This window comes from Dromiciops gliroides, chromosome 6 (assembly GCF_019393635.1).
Source record: "Dromiciops gliroides isolate mDroGli1 chromosome 6, mDroGli1.pri, whole genome shotgun sequence".
Lineage (NCBI taxonomy): Eukaryota > Metazoa > Chordata > Mammalia > Microbiotheria > Microbiotheriidae > Dromiciops > Dromiciops gliroides.
The window spans coordinates 182,504,789-182,525,375 of NC_057866.1; the positions used below are offsets into that span (position 1 = coordinate 182,504,789).

Sequence of the window (20,587 nt, forward strand, 5' to 3'; positions counted from 1 at the left end):
GAGTGTCATTCCAGGGAAAACACATTCTTTTGTCAGTTTTCATCACCCCATTTAATCATTTTCAACTTTTCTCAAATTCCTTTTTCCTTCATCTTGCACTTGTTACAATTGCATTAAATTTAAAATTCATATATTTTATCTTAGTAATCTTTTTCCTCACAACTTTATAACTTCTTATATTACAAAAGTAAAAGCACCCAGAACAAGTGAATTGTTTGCATTTATTTATATTAACATACAATTTAAAATGTTTTTTAAAAAAAACTTTTAGGATGCTGTATTATATTTAGATATCATATTAAAATGCTTAAAACATTACAAGTTAAGTGTAAAGACCCCTGATGTCTTGGTACTAGTTGAGAGTCTTAATATATTACTGGTGCATGATGGTGTTATATACGATCAGCCCAGAAGCAATACCCATGTTTACAGCAGATCTGAAAAAAATGAAGCCAACCCAAAGAATCCTCATCACTGAGATGAAGATCAATTCCCAGTTGTGGATTTTAATTTAGTCTTTATGGGAACAAGAACCCCACCAGAATGAGCTGTGATTTTTAGAAAATACAAATTTGTAAGCAACTCTCTCTATCACACAGCTTCCTAGAACACCCATTATTATAGGTGATAAGAGGTCCTGTAGAACTGTTCTAACTCCTACCTGTCCGCATGAAAATGGCTAGTAAACGAACAGGTAGCTGTGGAGCTTCTTTGGGCTTCCTGTTGCCCTGTGCAAAAGATATAGATTATTTTGTTTTTCTACTTTAAGAAGAAAAATAATGAGTAAAACAGTAGACTGCAGTTTATCATTAAAAATGTTTGAATTAATTCTGCAAAATAATAGCCTTCTCTGAGTAATTTTTTAACTTTGGGGGCATAAAAGGGAGGGAAGAATTAGTGCTGACTATCCCATGTAAATGATAATGAGAACTGATTTTATTTATGTGCTTCATATTATATGATATAGTTAAAGAATCCAGACAAGAAATAAAATTACCAGGTTGTAAAACATGTTGTAGCTGGGTTGACATTATTAATTTAGTTTGAAAGACAAAGCATGAGATTGGTGACTATTAGGCAGTGCTTAGCACAATTCATGTTAGGGGAAATACTGTTAAATAGTATTTGGGAATTTTCAGACTGGCATGGTTAACTCTTGTTTTATTATTTTAAATCTGAAGGACCTCAAAAGGTCCTTTATTCCATCTAAATGTATATATGTAGCAGAACTATTTATAATGATATTTGCTGTTAGAGCCAGTTAAGGAATTGGGGAGGCAGAGGAGGGAAGCTAATTCACCCAGAATTAGCTACTGGAGAGAACTTGTTCTTGGTACTTTGGATTAAAAAAAAAAAGGGACCAAAGATAGGGATGGGGTAAGGGGAAGGTGTTGCAACTACACGCTACTAAAGGACTAACTGTTCTAGGAAGGGGAGGAGAGTGGATGGAGGCACACAACCTATCCTACAGACAAAGCCGCCATCTTTAATGGGGTTGGGCCAGGCCATAGTTCTAAACATTCTCTAAATTTCCTGGCCCAATTAGGAACGAATGGACCCTAAGAGAGGATCTAAGTGAGTCCTAGATGATGCTAGTGGTATCTGCTAAGTTTCACACCCCAGAGACAAAGCCCAAGAGGTGACCCTTTGGCTATGATAGAAAATACAGTCCTTTTAAAAAAGAAAATTCTAGGGGGCAGCTAGATGGTGCAGTGGTTAAAGCACCGGCCCTGATTTCAGGAGTACCTGAGTTCAAATCCGGCCTCAGACACTTGACACTTACTAGCTGTATGACCCTGGACAAGTCACTTAACCCCCATTGCCTACAAAAAAAAAAAAAGAAAATTCTGAGGATATGCCACATAATTTCAGCAAATTTTGATCTTATTCCTAAATGAAAAACCTCAGTGAGAACTCCCTGACCCTGAATTAAGATTCTAATTATTGTTCATAGGAATGTGACAGCAAAACATTTGAGGGGAGGATGTGGCAAAAGAGAAACAGTTTAAAATTTCCCTCCAAGTGTTCAAAACATTCTCTACTGCAATGAATATATTTCATGTAAAGAAAAGGTTATTACTTAGAGACTCAGCCATTGGACAGACTTAACATGTGTTTAAAAACAGCATTAGTACCAGCAATGTGAATCACTGTACTTATATGATGGGACTAAATCAATGGCATTATATTTTTAAACAGGGAGTCTAGAAAACTGTATCTTTGTACTTTTTGGCATTTTCACTTGATGCTTTTAAAGTCCTAAACAAATTAACCCAAGTCTGCCTTTCTGGGGGGTGGAGGGGATTGTTATAAGCAGCTTTTACTTGTATTATACATGGAAATCAACACCTAGACTTCTTCCTTAGAAGACCAAAGGCACCTTCTTGCCTAAATAAGTGATACTGACTCAAATTACCTAAAGCATTTACCACTGAAAGACTTGTACATATAACACACACATATGTGTACATATACACTAAACTTATGTTAAGGGTAAAATTCTGGCTAGTTTGTCTAAAATATCTAATGAGTGGTTGCCAATAAATTATAAGCTTTAGCTAGAGTTAGACTTTTAAGCATTTATTAAGGAGAATAAGAATTTGGTAAAGAGAGAGAGAAAGGCCTACATTCATCTGTCTATTAAAGGGAGAGCGCATGTCTAGCTCCGCTCTCCGCTAGAGTCCACAGGAAAGAGCCCGAGTCAGAGTGCCAGGCTCCCCCTTCTTCCTCCCACCAGCAAACGTCACTTCCTGATGCCAAAGAAAAGACGCATGGTTTTGCCCTCAGAGATGTTCACCTCATGGCGGAGCTTTTCTACAGCAAGTCTCCAGCAGGTGGCGTCATTCCAATCATTACACTTAGAAATAATAACAATAGGTCATATCCTACAACAAACCATCTCAAGACAGTATTTAAAGTAGGCAGCAACTTCATTGTATCCACCACAATTGCAAAAATAAAGACATTTTCTAAAATGTGGAATTTTATATTGGTGTTTTATGATGGCAAAATATTTATTGTAATACCACACATTTCATTGCTATCTTTGCCATACCAAGGTTCCTTTTATTCCAAAGGAATAAAATTTAAATGTATCTGAATAATCACCTCTCTATCCACCAATTAAATGTTGGGTAGGCAGAAACCTATGAGAAAAACTTTCCTACTTTCCTACCTAAGCCAATTCTTTCAAAGTATCTCTCAGATTTTAATGTATTTGCAATTGGAATCAAAAGAAGTGTGAAAGTGCTACAGAAAGAGGACACTTAAGGGAAACCATAAACAAATCTGACAACCACTGCTACAGATTAATCAAAAATCTTCTAAGATTCACATAGAATCACTTGCTCAGGGTCACAAAGCCAGTAAGTATCCATGGCTGCATTTGTACTAAAGTCTTCCTAACTGCAGGCCCCATACTCTATACATTGCACCACCTAGCTGCCTCCAGCAAATGGCTTCAATTTTTTTTCAATGAAATATGAGGCAAAAATACCAGATGAGAAGATGAGGGGAAGGAGAATTATGTCAAGTCTCAGAGGGATGGAAAAATTTGAGAATTGTGGTGAGTGGGACAGTGAATCAATGAGGGAGGTATAATAAGATTTCCTTGTCACAGTGAGGAACCAGTTGAGATTACAAACACAAACTTGAAATGTTCTTCTATTTAATTAAAAAAAAACCAAATAAATGAATAAGTTCTTATTTCCTTTATTCTTATTGACTTTTATATCATGATTTCTCTTCAAATCTATCTGTGCTGATTAAGATCCTGGGAAGATTTCCCTTTAAACTGATTTTCTTAACTTATTCAGAAACAATATTCTTGTCTCTTGGCTATACCCAAACAATGCTGAGGGACAAGAAGAAGTGGCTATTGCCATCCAGAATAGGATTAGATTTAACTTCAAGAAACTGGTTAAGGAAATAGGGAACAATCAGACAGGCAATTCGCTTTTTTCCCCTCTGGGACAGCTGACAAGCGGAATGTATAAGTATAAGGTAGATTCATTCCCCTTAATCAAATCCCTATGAATTATAGCAAGTTGTAGGACATGAGGCAGGGCAGGATATCAAAAGATGCATAAGGGGCCTAAATGTCCAGGGCCTCATTTTTAGCTATGATCACATATTTAGAGTTGGGAGGAAGTCATCTAGTCTAACCCTTTATATTGACAGATTGCAGTTTGCTCCAAAGGAAAATGATTGGCTGATTAAAATCTTCTAGTGTTCTCTTCATTTCCATAAAATTCTGTAATGAGTAATGAAGAGACAAAATGCTACAGCTCTTTAAAGAAAGTATTTCTGACAGAGCTCAAACTAGCAATTTGAGTGGTAAAAGTAAAAAGCACAAAAGCCATACTCAAATTAACTTTATAACTCAGAATGTGACAATAATATAATAAATAATTGCCTATCAATACCATCATTAGGCCTAGAAACCAAAAAGAACAAAGAAAGTTTAAAATAAATAATATTTTTACAAGCATAGAACCTCCTTTTGCTGTAGCAAAGAATTATAAATAATTAGTAGTAGTAGGCTTCCACCAGTTGTGGATGACCATGGATCAGTGCCTTGAAGAGCCACAGGCCACAGTGTGGCTGTGCAGTCCAATACAGGAGCCGCAGCTTCTGCCACAACAAGGACTTCAGAAAACCACACTCTCTGCTGCCCATCAGTTCCTGCGTCTCATTTGTTTTTCTTCCTACCGAGCTTGAAGGCCCATTTCAACTGCATTTAAGCTGCTCCTGAGTAGTGAACTCCATCGGGCCCAGTCCTTGGTCATCTGCTCCCAGCTGCAGATGTCTATTCCCAGAGCCCTCAAGTCTCACTTGCATACATCTCTGTAGCAAAGCTGGGGGCGTCCAGCAGGTCTTTGGCCTGAGGCTAACTCACCAGAGAGTAGGTCTTTAGGAATGTGCCCATCTTGCATGCAGTGCACATGACTGGACCATTATTAAGACTGAACAAAATTGGGAGGTGGAGCCAAGATGGCGGAAAGGAATCAGCAAGCTGCCTGAGCTCTCCTTCTGTTCCCTCAAAAAGAACATTAAATCAAGCCTCTGGACAGATTCTGAAACTATAGAACCTGCAAAGAGACAGAGAGACACAGTCTTCCAATCAGAGATAATTTAGAAGACTTCAGGTAAGGTCGGTCTGACTCAGGCAAAAGAATCAGCAGCTTGGAAAAGGAAGCACAAAGATTGACTGAAGAAAACAATTCCTTAAAAAAATCATCTGGCCAAATGGAAAAAGAGGTGCATAATCTCACTGATGAAAACAATGCCTTAAAAAATTCATTTGGCCACATTAAAAAAAAAAGGTGCATAATCTCATTGAAGAAGACAATGCCTTAAAAATTAAAATTGGACATTTGGAAGATAAGGAATCCATGAGACACCAGGAATCAGTCAAGCAGAATTAAAAGAATGAAAAAATAGAAGACAATGTGAAATACCTCATTGGAAAGACAACTGATCAGGAAAAGAGATCCCGGAGAGAAAATTTGAGAATCATTGGACTGCCTGAAAGCCATGATCAGAAAAAGAATCTAGACACCATATTCCAGGAAATTATTAAGGAGAACTTCCCTGATATTATAGAATCAGAGGATAAAATCGTCATTGAAAGAATACACTGATCACCTCCTGAAAGAGACCCCAAAAGGAAAACTCCAAAGAATATTGTAGCCAAATTCCAGAATTATCAGGTGAAGGAGAAAACACTCCAAGCAGCCAGAAAGAAGCAATTTAAATATCATGGAGCCAGGGCAGCTAGGTAGCACAGTGGATAAAGCACCGGCCCTGGATTCAGGAGTACCTGAGTTCAGATCCAGCCTCAGACACTTACTAGCTGTGTGACCTTGGGCAAGTCACTTAACCCCCATTGCCCCACCAAAAAATAAATAAATAAATAAATAAATATCATGGAGCCACAATCAGGATTGCTCAGGACCTGGCAGCTTCAACATTAAAGGACCGCAAGGCTTAGAATATGATATTCCAGAAGGCAAAGGAGCTTGGATTGCAGCCAAGAATCTATTACCCAGCAAAAATGTTCATTCTCTTTCAGAGGAAAAGATGAACATTCAATGACATTGGGGACTTTCAATGTTTCCTGATGAAAAGACCAGAACTGAATAGAAAATTTGATCTTAACATACAAGACTCAAGAGAAGTTTAAAAAGGTAAACAGAGGGGGAAAAAAGTTACTCATTTAGGTTAAACTGTTTATATCCCTACATGGGAAGATAATACTCATAACTCTTAAGAACTATAAATGTATTCGGGCAGAGAGAAGGACTATACACAGAGGGTATAAATATAAATTGTCTTTGATGTGATGATACAAAGAAAATTAAAGGGTTAAAAAGGGAGTCTATGGGGAGGACAGGAAAGGGGAGGTGGAATGGGGTGAATTACATAATATGAAGAGGTGAAAAGAAACCTATTACAATAGAGGGAAAGAAAGGAGAGGTGAACAATTGTTTCAACCTACCCTCCTCAGATTTGATTCAAAGAGGGAATAACATATATTTTCATTGGGATAAAGAAACTTAGCTCATTCTTTAGGAAAGTAAAAGGGGAAGGGAAAGGGGGGACTGATAGAAGGGAGGACAAAAGCAAGGAAGAAAAGGGTAAAGAAAAGGGAGGGGGGTGATAAAAAGGGAGGGCAGATTGGGGGAGGCAGAGGTAAGAAGCAAAACTTCAGTGAGGAGGAATAGGGTGAAAGAAGGGGGGAAAAGTACAAAGAGGGTAAATAGAATGGAGGGGAATAGACAGTTAGTAATAATAACTGTGAATGTGAATGGAATGAACTCTGCTATAAAAAGGAAGTGAATTGCAGTGTGGATTAAGAACCAGAATCCTACAATATGCTGTTTACAAGAAACACATTTGAAGCAGAGATATACACAGAGTAAAGGTAAAAGGCTGAAGCATAATATATTATGTTTCAGCTAAAGTAAAAAAAGCAGGGGTAGCAATCCTTATCTCAGACAAAGCACAAGCAAAAATACATCTCATTAAAAGGGATTAGGAAGGAAACTACATCTTGCTAAAAGATAAAATAGATAATGAAGTAATATCAATATTAATTATGTACACGCCAAATGGTATAGCATCCAAATTCTTAGAGGAGAAGTTAAATGAGTTAGAAGAGGAATTAGACAGTAATACAATACTAATGGGGGATCTGAATCTCCCCCTTTCAGAATTAGATAAATCTAGCCGAAAAATAAATACGAAAGAAGTGAAAGAGGTGAATGGATTACTAGAAAAGTTAGACATGATACATGTCAGGAGAAAATTGAATGGGGATAGAAAGGAATATACCTTTTTATCAGCAGTACATGGCACATTTTTGTTTGTTTTTTGTTTTTGTTTTTTTTGTGGGGAAATTGGAGTTAAGTGACTTGCCCAGGGTCACACAGCTAGTAAGTGTTAAGTATCAGAGGCCAGATTTGAACTCAGGTTCTCCTGAATCCAGGGCTGGTGCTCTATCCACTGTGCCACCTAGCTACCCCTACATGGCACATTTTCAAAAATTGACCATGTATTAGGGCACAAAAACATCATAGTCAAATGTAGAAAGGCAGAAATAGTAAATGCATCCTTCTCAGATCATGATGCAATAAAAATTACATATAAGAAAGAACCATGGAAAAGTAGAATGAAAATCAATTGGAAACTAAATAATTTCATTCTGAAGAATGAATGGGTCAAAAAATAAATCATAGAAATAATCAATAACTTTATCCAAGAGAAAGACAATAATGAAACAACATACCAAATTCTATGGGATGCAGCCAAAGCAGTGCTTAGGGAAAATTTATAGCTCTAAATGCTTACATGAATAAAAAAGAGAAAGAGGACATTAATGAATTGGACATGCAACTTAAAAAGCTAGAAACAGAACAAATTAGAAATCTCCAATTAGATAATAAACTAGAGATCCTGAAAATTAAAGGAGAAATTAATAAAATTGAAAGCAAGAAATCTATAGAATTAATCAATAAAACTAAGAGGTGGTTTTATGAAAAAGCAATAAAATAGATAAAATATTGGTTAATTTAATTTAAAAAAAGAAAGAAGACAACCAAATTACCAGTATCAAAAATGAAAAGAGTGATGTTACCACCAATGAAGTGGAAATTAAATCAATAATTAGGAATTATTTTGCCCAACTGTATGCCAATAAATTTGACAATCTAATTGAAATGGATGAACATTTACAAAAATACAAACTGCCCAGGTTAACTGAAGAGGAAATAAAATCCTTAAATTAACCCAATATTAGAAAAAGAAATTGAACAAGCCATTAATGAACTCCCTAAGAAAAAATCCCCAGGGCCAGATGGGTTTATGGGTGAATTTTACCAAACATTTAAAGAATAATTAATTCCAATATTATACAAATTATTTGGAAAAATAGCTGAAGAATGAGTTCTACCAAATTTGTTTTCTGATACACATATGGTAGTGATACCAAAACCAGGCAAAGCAAAGACAGAGAAAGAAAATTATAGACCAATTTCCCTAATGAATATTGATGCTAAAATCTTAATAAAGATATTAGCAAGGATATTACAGCAAGTGATCACCAGGATAATACACTATGAACAGGTGAGATTTATGCCAGGAATGCAGGGCTGGTTCAACTTTAGGAAAACTATTAACATAATCAACCACATCAATAAGAAAACTAACTAAAATCATATGATTATCTCAATAGATGCAGAGAAAGCTTTTGAAAAAATACAGCAACCATTCCTAATAAAAACACTAGAGAGTTTAGGAATAGGTGAAGCTTTCCTTAAAATAATAAGCAGTATCTACCTAAAACCATCAGCAAGTATTATATGCAATGGAGATAAGTTAGAGGCCTTCCCAATAAGATCAGGGGTGAAACAGGAATGTCCTTTATTGCCCTTATTATTTAATATTGTACTAAAAATGTTAACTTTGGCAATCAGAGAAGAAAAAGGAATTAATGGAATTAGAATAGGCAAGGAAGAAACAAAACTATCACTCTTTGCCTATGATATGTACTTAAAAAATCCTAGAGAAACCAGTCAAAAATTACTTGAAACAACTAACAACTTTAGCAAAGTAGCAGGATATAAAATAAATCCACAGAAGTCATCAGCATTTCTATACATGACCAACAAAGTCCAGCAGCAAGAGATAGAAAGAGAAATTCCATTTAAATAATGGTAGATAATATAAAATACTTGGGAGTCTGTTTGCCAAAACAAACCCAGGAACTCTATGAACACAACTATAGAACAGTCTTCGCACAAATCAAATCAGATCTAAATAACTGGAAAAATATCAGTTGCTCATGGATAGGCTGAACTAATATAGTAAAAATGACAATTCTACCTAAATTAATTTACTTATTCAGTGCCATACCAATCAGACTGCCTAAAAATTACTTTATAGAGCTAAAAAAAAATAATAACAAAATTCATCTGGAAAACAAAAAGTCAAGAATATCAAGGGAAATAATGAAAAAAAAATGCACAGGAAGGTCGGTTAGCTGTACCAAACCTGGAGCTTTACTATAAAGCAGCACTCATCAAAACTATCTGGTACTGGCTAAAAAATAGAGTGGTAGATCAATGAAATAGGCTAGGCTCAGGAAACACAGTAGTAAATGACACTAGTAATGTAGTGTTTGATAAACCCAAAGACTCCAGCTTCTGGGATAGGAACTCAGTATTTGACAAAAACTGCTTGGAAAACTGAAAGATAGTATGGCAGAAATTAGAATAGACCAACATCTTACACCTTATACTAAAATAAGGTCAAAATGGATACATGATTTAGACATAAGAGGTGATACCATAGGTAAATTAGGAGAGAAAGGAATAGTCTACCTTTCAGATCTTTGGAAAGGAGAACAGTTTATGACTGAACAAGAGATAGAGAATATTCTAAAATGCAAAATGAATGATTTTGATTATATTAAATTAAAAAGGTTTTGTACAAACAGAAGCAATGCACCCAAAATTAGAAGGGAGGCAGAAAGCTAGGAAACAATTTTTTATGGCCAGTACTTCTGATAAAATATATAAGGAACTAAATCAAATTTATAAGAATCCAAGTCATTCCCCAATTGAGAAATGGTCAAAGTATATGAACAGGTAGTTTTCTGATGAAGAAATCAAAGCTATCTATTCCCATATGAAAAAATGCTCTAAATCACTAATGATTAGAGAGATGCAAATTAAAACAACTCTGAGGTACCACCTGACACCTATCAGATTGGCTAAAATGACAAAAAAGGAAAATAATAAATGTTGGAGAAGCTGTGGAAAAATTGGAACACTAATGCATTGTTGGTGGAGCTGTGAACTGATCCAACTATTCTGGAGAGCAATTTGGAATTATGCCCAAAGGGCGATAAAGCTGTGCATACCCTTTGACCCAGCAATACCTTTTTGGTATCATGGAAAAGATACCATGGAAAGATCATGGAAAAGGAAAAAGGACCCACATGTACAAAAATATTTATAGCTGCTTTTCATGCAGTGGCAAGGAATTGGAATTTGAGTGGATGCCCATCAACTGGGGAATGGCTGAACAAGTTGTGGTATATGAATGTAATGGAATACTATTGTGCTGTAAGAAACAATGAGCAAGAGGAGTTCAGAGAAACTTGGAGGGTCTTGCATGCACTGATGATGAGTGAGATGAGCAGAACCAGAAGACCATTGTACACAGTATCATCAACATTGTGTGTTGGACTATATTCATATCACCAATGCAATGGTACAGAAGAGTTCCAGGGGACTCATGATGGAAGAGGATCTCTAAATGCAGGGAAAAAAAAAGAACTGTGGAGTATAGATGCTGATTGAACCATACTATCTCTTTTGTTTTTGGTGCTGTTGTTTTTCTATTTTGAGGTTTTTCCTCATTGCTCTTATTTTTCTCTTATAACATGACTAATGCCAAAATATGTTTAATATTATTATATATATATATATGTTTAACCTATATCAGATCATCTGCTGTCTAGGGGAGGGGGGAGGGAGGAGAGGGAGGGAGAAAAATATGAAATTGGAAAGCTTGTATAAACAAAAGTTGAGAACTATCTTTACATGTAACTGGAAAAAAATACTTTATTAAAAAAAGACTGAACAAAATTATGGCATCTGAATATAATAGAGTATTAAGAAATGGCAAAAAGAATATTTCCAGGAAATATTTGCATAAACATACAAAATGAAGCAAGCATAATTGGGAGAATAATTTATATAGTAACAATATTATAAAGAAAACAACTGGAAAGATTTAATAACTCTGATCAATACAATGACCTACCAGGACAACAGGGGATGTGTGATAAAGCATGCTACCCACCTTCTGAGAGGGGTAATAGAGCCAAGGTACAGAAAGACATATATATTTTCGGACATGGAAATGTGTAAATTTATTTTGCTTGACTGAGTTTATTTGTTACATGTATTATGTTTTTACCTTAGGAGGTTTTTAGAGTAGTATCTAGAGGGAGAGGGGACCTAGTGATAGTGTTTCAAAAAAAGGAAAAAGAAGTCATAAAAGTCTTTAAAATGCACATAAGGGAAGAGGAAGAAGTTTGGTGGGAAATATGAGCAAATAGAACAGCTTTAGATGTAATACATTGAATTTATTGCATAGTTTTTAAAAGTAACCTGTGGACTTGCAGTTTCCCATATAATCCACTTTCGTCCTATTTTTTTGTTCTATTTTATATTTGGAACTACTCCCTTTTTTTGGTGTTTGTCAAATTCAGAAGCAGAAAAATACAATTAAAAGGGAATAATTAAGATCAATTCAGTTGAGCAAGAGGTATAATTAGTTACTATAGTGGTTTACAGATACTTATCATTAGATCCCCTTGACCTGACAACTTCCTATTTTAACCAATTATTTTTGCTAGCTAGGTGCTAAGCTCAGATTTTTCTAAAGGTGTGCATGTGTTAAATTTCTGTGATCCATATATTTCAACACTCTGGACAGTGCCAGTTGACTTAGCTTAGTTACAATTTTGATTTCTCAATCCCTTTGAATATCTACCTGTCTCAGTAGTCAGGGTAGTCATAAGGGTATAGAATTTATAAATGTAAGACTCTTTATAGAGAGTTGAATCCAACCCTCTCTTTAGCAGATTAAAACAACAACAACAACAACTAGGACCTAGAGAGTTTAAATAATTTGTGAAATATCATTTAAGTGCTAAATAGTAGAACCAGGATTTAAATAAAGGTCAGAGTCAAAAATTACAAAACTACAACTATTTCCACAAGTCCATACCATTAAGTCTACTTCTGATGTTATAATCCTAGCCACTTTGCTGGGGGTAGGGCAACCTACTGTCACTGAGTCTCAATTAGTTATGATTCTTGCAGTCTTTTATCATACAATAAGAATGTCAAATCTGCACCAGCAGTTCACTGAGGTCCCTTCTAGCTCTAAAATCAGTCCTAACAGCCAAAGAACCTACCTGCTCTATAGATTGTTTTGTGTCAAGGAATTCTAAAATAGTTGACATTGCAAGTAGCTATTGTATATGAAGACAAGAGAAAAGTGCACCAGTGTCAGCTGGAATTTGTAGTGTCAGATAACTAGAGCATGATGTTTTTTGTTTGTTTTAAGGGTCTAGAATAGGCATTCATGATATCTAAAGAATCTTGTATATCTATTTTCCTTTTCTGCAAATTGATATGGGGGTGGGAAATGAACTAAAAATGCTACACAAAAAGAGTTTCTATGGATAACAGCATGAAAAGCCAGAAAAGATAAAAACAGAAGTGACTTGAATAAGGAGGGGCTCTCTTGGAGATAGGTTTGGAAATGATATATGGTGCTTCAATGCAGATGAGCTCTATTTATATCTTATAATTTCATTTGTTGAAATGCTACATTGATAGCATCTCCAACTACACGTCCTAATCTATGAGATTAGAAGACATCAAGTATACTGTAAGCATATAGATACAGGAAACATTCCTAGAATTTCAGAACTGCCTCTTCATTTCTTCCCAAGTATAAAAAGGTATAGTCTCCATAGAAAACAACTCATTAAATGGTGCATGTCATATATAGTCTAACTAGTGATTTTAGAACTGATGAAACATATTTTAATAGGATGGAGGAAACGGTATATAATGAAAAATATTCAGGAATTCTGAACTAAATATAAACATTTCAGTCATTTTTCAGTCATGTCTAATTCTTCATGACCCCATTTGGGGCTTTCTCAGAAAAGATACTGGAATCATTTGCCATCTCCTTCTCCAGATCATTTCACAGATGAGGAACTAAGGAAAACAGGGTTAAGTGACTTGCCTAAGGTCACACAGCTAGTAACTATCAGAGGCCATATTTGAACTCAGGAAGATAAGCTTTCCTGACTCCAGGCCTGGAACTGTATCTACTGTGTCACCTAGCTTATACACAATAAGTCAAATCTATATATGTGTGCATATGTATATATGTGTATATAACCATATATACATACAAACATATATATGCATGTGCATACACACATATCTATTATATATATATGTATATCCAAAGAAATAAATATACAAATAGATCCAGTTATGTTATTCCTGTAATAGCAACATATAATTTTAAATGCGTTTTTCTTTAAAACAAATGTAGAATATTGCATTGGGGAAAAATAAGGATTCCATTTTACCAGGTGTACAGTGGAAACAGAGTAATGGCTCTAGTTTGAGAGAACATGGGTTTAAATTCGATCTCTGATACTATGTGTCCTTAATCCTCAATTTCCTTGTCTGTGAAACTAGGAAATTAAGTAAACCAACTGGCCCCAGGAATCTCTCCCAGTTCTAGGAACTTTAAGGAGAGGAAAGGTCAGGTAGAGAAAGGATGTAACCAAATAGCTATAGATGGTTTTCTGCTGGTGCCAGTTTGGAGGCTCAGATATTCTAGGAGTATACCAGGTGGGCAAGAACCAAAGTCTCAGAGTTGGATCAAAATGTCTGAAGAACTTTTGCTCAAGGAATGGCCTGATGACAAAGTTCATTGACACAAAGCAATTCCCAGAATCAACTCGATTCCTTGGTTCCTAAGACCAAGATGAAAGGGATCTCTGACATTAACTAGCTCATATCCCTCACTTTATAGTTGAGGAAACTGAGTCTCAGTGTGGGTTAAGTCACTTGCCCAATGTGACAAAGGTAACAAGTAGTTAAGTCAGAATTCAAGCTCGGTTCCTCTGAATTGTGATCCAGAGATGACATTGGCAAGAGTTGCAGCCAATAGTTCCTAGACTACATTTACATAAGCCACAATGCAATAAATTCAAACATGGTTAGTTTATAACTGTACACAATTTGATTTGTTAATTGTTTTATTTATTTAAAAATTAACAAAACAGTGTAATGATAGGCATTACACACTTCACATGTTATGAGACTTTCTCAGCATGTTGACCAGATATGCTGATTTTTTCCTCACTTCCATTATTTTGTCTTTAAAAATACTTTTTCTTATATTAGTTGGCACTCTAGGAGGAGGGAGAAGGATTCTGGCGAAAACTGTGATGATGTTAAAAAACAGAAGATAGCAATAAAAATTATTTTTAAAAAACAAAGTATAATAATTTTAACTTTGACTACTGCACAAATGATTTCTGTTACTTACTAGCTAAATTTAACTGTAGTCATGGCTTCCAGCAAAACATTTTAAAAGGCCAGGGCAAGGAAAAATATATGTGTGTTCATGCATGTGTGTATACACAAATACATGCACATACACATATGTATGTGTGTATATGTATACACATGAATATATATATACATATGTACATGTGAAAGCCTAGGGTAAAAACTGCATCCTACACTGCTCCTCTCCTTGTGTATAATACTTCAGCCAAAATGTACTAAGAATAATTCATGGAACATGTCTAGCACTTTCTTGCCTTTAATCAGTCCTTTCCCTACTTTGTCTTTCTTTTATGCCCCCTCTGCCACAAACACACCCCACCTCCCCAACAATTGCCTTTTAGAATCCTTCCTATTTTTAGAAGACTGGTTCAAATGCCCCCTTCTCCATAAAGTTTTCAGTGTTCCATCCGATGGATCAAATTGATTTTTCCTCCCCATATAGCATTCTGTACCTTTATAATATTCCTCATACAATACTACTACTGTTTACCACCATCCCATCATCATATAGGTTTCACATCTTCCTGCCATTATCTCTGAAAACAAGAACAATATTATCTTTAATCCCCTCAATGCCTCTTCTACCTACAATAAGCACTTAATGAATGATTGTCAATGGAATTAATAAGGCGGCTGAAATTCAGATGTGTGTAACAAATACAAATCAAATCCTGGCTAATGTCTACAATAGGTAAGAACAATTAGCAAATTCATAAACCACAATTCTATTTATTCTATAAGCTAATTATAGAGAGTTAAATAATGGCTTTACTATTTGAAAGTGTTAGCTATACCAGATTCCCTAAAAATGAAGAAAAACATAAGAAATGGTCTAGTTATTTGCTGCTTAACATTGCATGCATTACCTAATTCACATTTTAATGAAAAGAGCACTGGTCTTGTTGTCAGGTGTACCAGGGTTTGAATTCCAGCTTTAACATTTAACAGTTCTGTGGCCTAGGGTAAATCAATTAATCTCTTTGAGCCTCAGTTTTATCTCCTGCAAAATGTAGCTCATAGTCTTCATATTACCTACATAACAGGGTTGTTTGTGAGGAAAGTGCTTTGGAAATCATAAAGTCTAAATAAATGTGAGATATTGTTATTTTATGTCAATTTTAAATAGATTTTATTCTCCGAGACAAGAATCACATTTCCATTCTTTGCAGTACTGATAAAATGCAAGGTTGGTCACTTCTCTCCCTCTGCATACTTTTAAATATTCAGAATGTCCAGATTTATGCCTTATCTCAAATGTTACTTATAAACTGTCACTGCCTTAGCTACAAATTGGAGTCTTTCAACTTTTGAAAAGTTGCGTGAAATGCTTTTTCTTCTGATTTATCTGCTTCTTTTATTGGCAGTTGATTATTTCATTATATTTGTCAAAGGTCTTTCATTTGGCTTCATCACCATCATGGAGTTTCTCATCCTTTACTGCAGCCTTCATGATGAAAGCATAAGATTCAGGAGAGTTCTTGGAAGACATCTTGTCTCTCTGCTTCTCAACTTTGACCTTTATTTCTCAGCCTCCTGGACCATATGCTCAGACAACCTTTGTAATTGGTAAAATTGATCTTATTCCCCTTGCCTGTACTCGTATCCACAGCAAATACATTGAGGATACCATTTGCATCAATAAAAAATGTTACTTCAATCTGAGGAACACCACTAGGTCAGGAGGATTCCTGTGAACCCAAATTTGGCAAGCAGATTTTATCCACCAGCCATTTTAATACCAAGAGAAAGAGGAGTGACATTCAACAGCAACAAATCTTGGGCATTCTCAGATTTATCTCTGGACAAGATGGCTGCACCACACATAGACAACAGCTCCTCGCCAGTGAAGAATTTCTGAAGAAGTTTCTAGATTTGGGGGAATCTGAGTAGAATCATGTACCAAGACTTTGTCATGAATCTGATTTATCTAGTTTGGCATCCCTTCAAGTCATTTACACAGGGTCCAATGTGCCATGGAAAAGGTCAGCACTCAACTCTTCAAAATAGGCACAGATGATAGAGGTAGAGAAGTCAAAACCTTCATAGAGAGTCAATCTCAATACTGGTCTAAGTACTGGAAGAGGGAATGTACTTTGCATGTTCACAAGCAGTACACAAGAGGGCACACAGCCCTCTTGTTCAAAATGATATCCTTCTTATGCTTTCACTTGAACTCAGCAATGAAATGGTTGACCATGTCCTCCTCACCCAAGTGCATATGCTCAGCTCTGGACATGATTTCAAAAATTCCCTCTTCAGTGCTAAGAATGGAGACATTGAAAATGGCAACTCCAAGATCAACAATCAATGCATTTCTCTCAGCACCAACCTTTTTATCTAAACCATAAGCAATAGCAGCAGCAATTGACTCACTGATGATTCACAGCATATTAAGACCAGTGACATTTCCAACATCTTTGGTGGTCAAATGCTGGGAATCGTTAAAATAGGCTGGCAGTGTGATGACAGCATTTGTAACAATCTTCTCAAGGTTAGCCCTGGCTATTGCATTCTTCATGGTTAAGACCATAGAAGATACTTTTTTTCTGGAAAGAATATTTTGTTCTCTCCTCGGTACTCAACTTAGACCTTATGCATGTCTGTGTCATTTAAAACCATGAAAGGACAATTCATCATGTCTGACTGTACAACTCTATCATCAAATCTATGGCCAATCAGATTTTTAGCATCAAAGACTGTATTAGTGGTGTTCATAGAAAATCAATTTCTAATATCATTGATCAAACATTCTGTGTTAGTGAAGGTAATATAGCTTTGGACAGTCCCATTTCTTTGGTCATTAGCAATAATCTTCACTTTTTCATGTTGGAAGACTCTCACACATGAATTAATGGTGTCAAGATCAATGCCAACAGCAGGTCCTTTCAACATGGTTGCTGAGCATCAGGAGTCATAGTGACCACTGTAGAGAAAGAAGGACTGCTTCTGTATTAAGTAATATGTAAGCTATTGTTGTTGAGATATTGACAGTCTGATTTATTTTTCATTCAATTCCTCAGTATCTATACTTTGCCTATTTGTGAGATTAGATTGAGTGAGTCCTAAAGATAGAGTCCTAAAGATAAATTCTGGAGCCACATCTCCCACTGGAGCAGCTAACTTGCTTTTCAAAAGGGCTTATCTTATAAAAATGTATTTGCATTTCAGTGCAAATTACTGTCCTCTGAATACTTAAGATTATGTAGAAATATTACATAAAGGCCCTTTAAAAAGGTCTTATGCATCTCATGTACTATTATGAGTTGATGTTAAATTTTCCTTTTGAGAAATTTAAACAAAAAGCTTCTAAATTCTTTTGCCCAGATATTCTTAAACCTTAAAACTTCTAGATAATAATAACCTCCAATAATAAGCAACTGGGCTTATTTAGACCTTCTACTCATGACAAGATTCTGTTTAATCTGCTTTTACTTAATCTCCCAAAGATAATTTACCTTCATTTTTATCTTTTATAGGCAATTTTGTTTTCTTGGTGGTGGTGGTGGTTTAGATTTTATAATCATCTTCCATTGTCAATATGTCTTAACATATTTTATTTTGTTCCAGGATTTGGCATTTAATCCAACATCATTTAATGTGACTTATGTTTATTAAAGATAATAGCATACTACACTTATGTCTTCCATTTTCTCTAGCTTATAGATAGTTTTTACCTGTTTTGAGACTGTGGACAAGTAATTTAGTCTCTTGTTGCCTTAGTTTCCTCATCTGCAAGATGGGGATAATAATAGCACCTACCTCCTGTGGATATTGTTAGGATTAAATGAGATAATATATATAAAATGCTTTTCAGACTTTAAAAATCTATATAAATGTTAGCTACTGTTTAAAAATTATCATCATTATAGTCATTATTATTATTGTCATCATCATCATCATTACTGTTGTTGTTCTCAGGAATTCTAATCCCACCCCATGAAGAGAAGATGAACCTAATCAAAGGCCTTGGCCTTTTTGGAGAAAGAACTATCATATATTTCCCTATGACATTTTGTGCTAACTCTTCACTTACAGTTTCTTGTTATAATATAATTTATCCATTCAGGCTATAATCCTCCTTCAACTGTCTCATGGTACTGACAATTATCCCTAGAAAATTATTTCTCAGTAAGGTAATGTTCTAAAGGGCCTTTTTTCCTGATGATGCAATATGCTCACTTATTTGGGTCCCAAAGTAAATCACTTGAGATGGCTGCTGATGTATTTGACCCAAAAGACCAAGCTCTTTGAAAATTTGGGGAAAGGAACTGTCTGGCACCTTCATCACAAAGACTGAATCATTTAATAGTGGAGAGAAAAGATTTAAAGGCATTAAAGCCCAAGTCCCCACAGTGCTATCCCCTGGGGCCCAGGATACTGGATGCCTAGGTAAGCAGTAGGAAATCTAACTGAGAAATAGCACTTTTTCAGTCAAAAGCAAGGATCAAATTAGCCCATCCCCCAATTTGTTGACTAGCCCTTTAAGGGTCCACAAGAGCAGCAACAGCTAGTTGAGATCACTTGTTACAATGGTGATGATGTTATCTCCCAAAAGCCCTTAATCCTGAGTTGGAAGTCCATGAGAAATTCAAGTCATGTATGATTCATCCTTTGGTTGAGTCTCCATTATTGCTTTCTGAGCTAGAACACTGGCATATATTAAAGGGGCTAATTGCCCCTAAATAGTTGTACTTGGTTTCTAACTTCAAAGCATAAAGACAATTCTAAATCATGCCCAGAAAGTTGTGTGTATTGGGGGGGATGGGAGCAGGGAGTAGGATTAAAGGGTATAGTAGGTACCCTATGGCCCCAAACAGCCAATGGCCCATGTCCTAACAAGGGAAGCCTATGTCTTTGTACACAATTATTTTAATGATATTTTATTTTCCCCAATTACATGCTAAAACAATTTTTTAAATATATTTTTAAAGTTTTGAGTTCCAAATTCTATTTCTTCTTTCTTCCCTCCCTTTCCCCCTATCTTAGATAGTAAACAATTGAATATAGGTTATACATGTGCAATCATGCAAAACATTTCCATATTAGTAATTTGTACACAATTATTTTTAACTAAGTATGTTTTAAGCAAAAGAAAAGGTGCTACTAGATAAGGAAAAATTGAAAATTAAGGAGAAAGGCTAGATGATTAAAAAACACTCTGAGAAAAGATAGGATGAGATTGGAACAAGAAAAGAAGTAGAGAGGATTTGTGTTGACATACAGGAGGGCTACCTCATCTCTAAGACTGGATCAAAGGAGAGACAGGGGGAAGAGGGTAGAGAGTGATATGCAGATGATATAAAACAATTGTGTCAAATAAATAGAAATGGGGGTCACTAAACTGTACATAAGGATCAATGCTGAAGGACGTTGACTTAGAAAGCTGCATATTCTATTGTATTTTTATTTAATTATTACCCAATTATATTTAATCTGGTTGGCTCACTCTGGGGTATTGTGGGCTCCATGTCTAATGTCCCTAATTTAAAGTATAGGTTTGGGAGAAAAAGAGAGCTAAGGTAAGAGGACCTCAATTTTAGTTGTTTTCTTCCCCAATTAGGTGGCTGAGCATCATCATTAAAATGGATGAGTCCAGTTAACTTTGAGTTTCAGAAAGTCATGATATCCTAGAAGACGAATAGGGCTACAACTGCAGTGTCCAAGAGAGAAATCAATATTCTTGTGGTTGAAAAGGCAACAGCAATAGTGGATTAATAACAAAGGAGACACAAGCAAGTGCCCACAACAAAGAAAATGCATCTTGGCTCCGGGATTGAGCAATGCCCAGTTCTGAGGTGACCTGTGAAATGCCTACTTATCAGTGTTGCGCAACTATTATATAAGGCTTAAAATATTAGTCTCCCCCTTATGATGAATCAATAAGTGAAAATACTGAAATC

The 20,587-nt window shown here is 35.6% G+C and overlaps 1 protein-coding gene and 1 pseudogene across 2 annotated transcripts in view; both read right to left on the reverse strand.

The window, feature by feature from the left end:
* The window catches only part of MARCHF1 (membrane associated ring-CH-type finger 1), a 1,073,794-nt gene that overhangs the window by 1,013,838 nt on the left and 39,369 nt on the right, over positions 1–20,587 (reverse strand). The gene's annotated exons all lie outside the window — the stretch shown is intronic.
* On the reverse strand, positions 16,404–17,579 carry LOC122732156 (annotated as a pseudogene).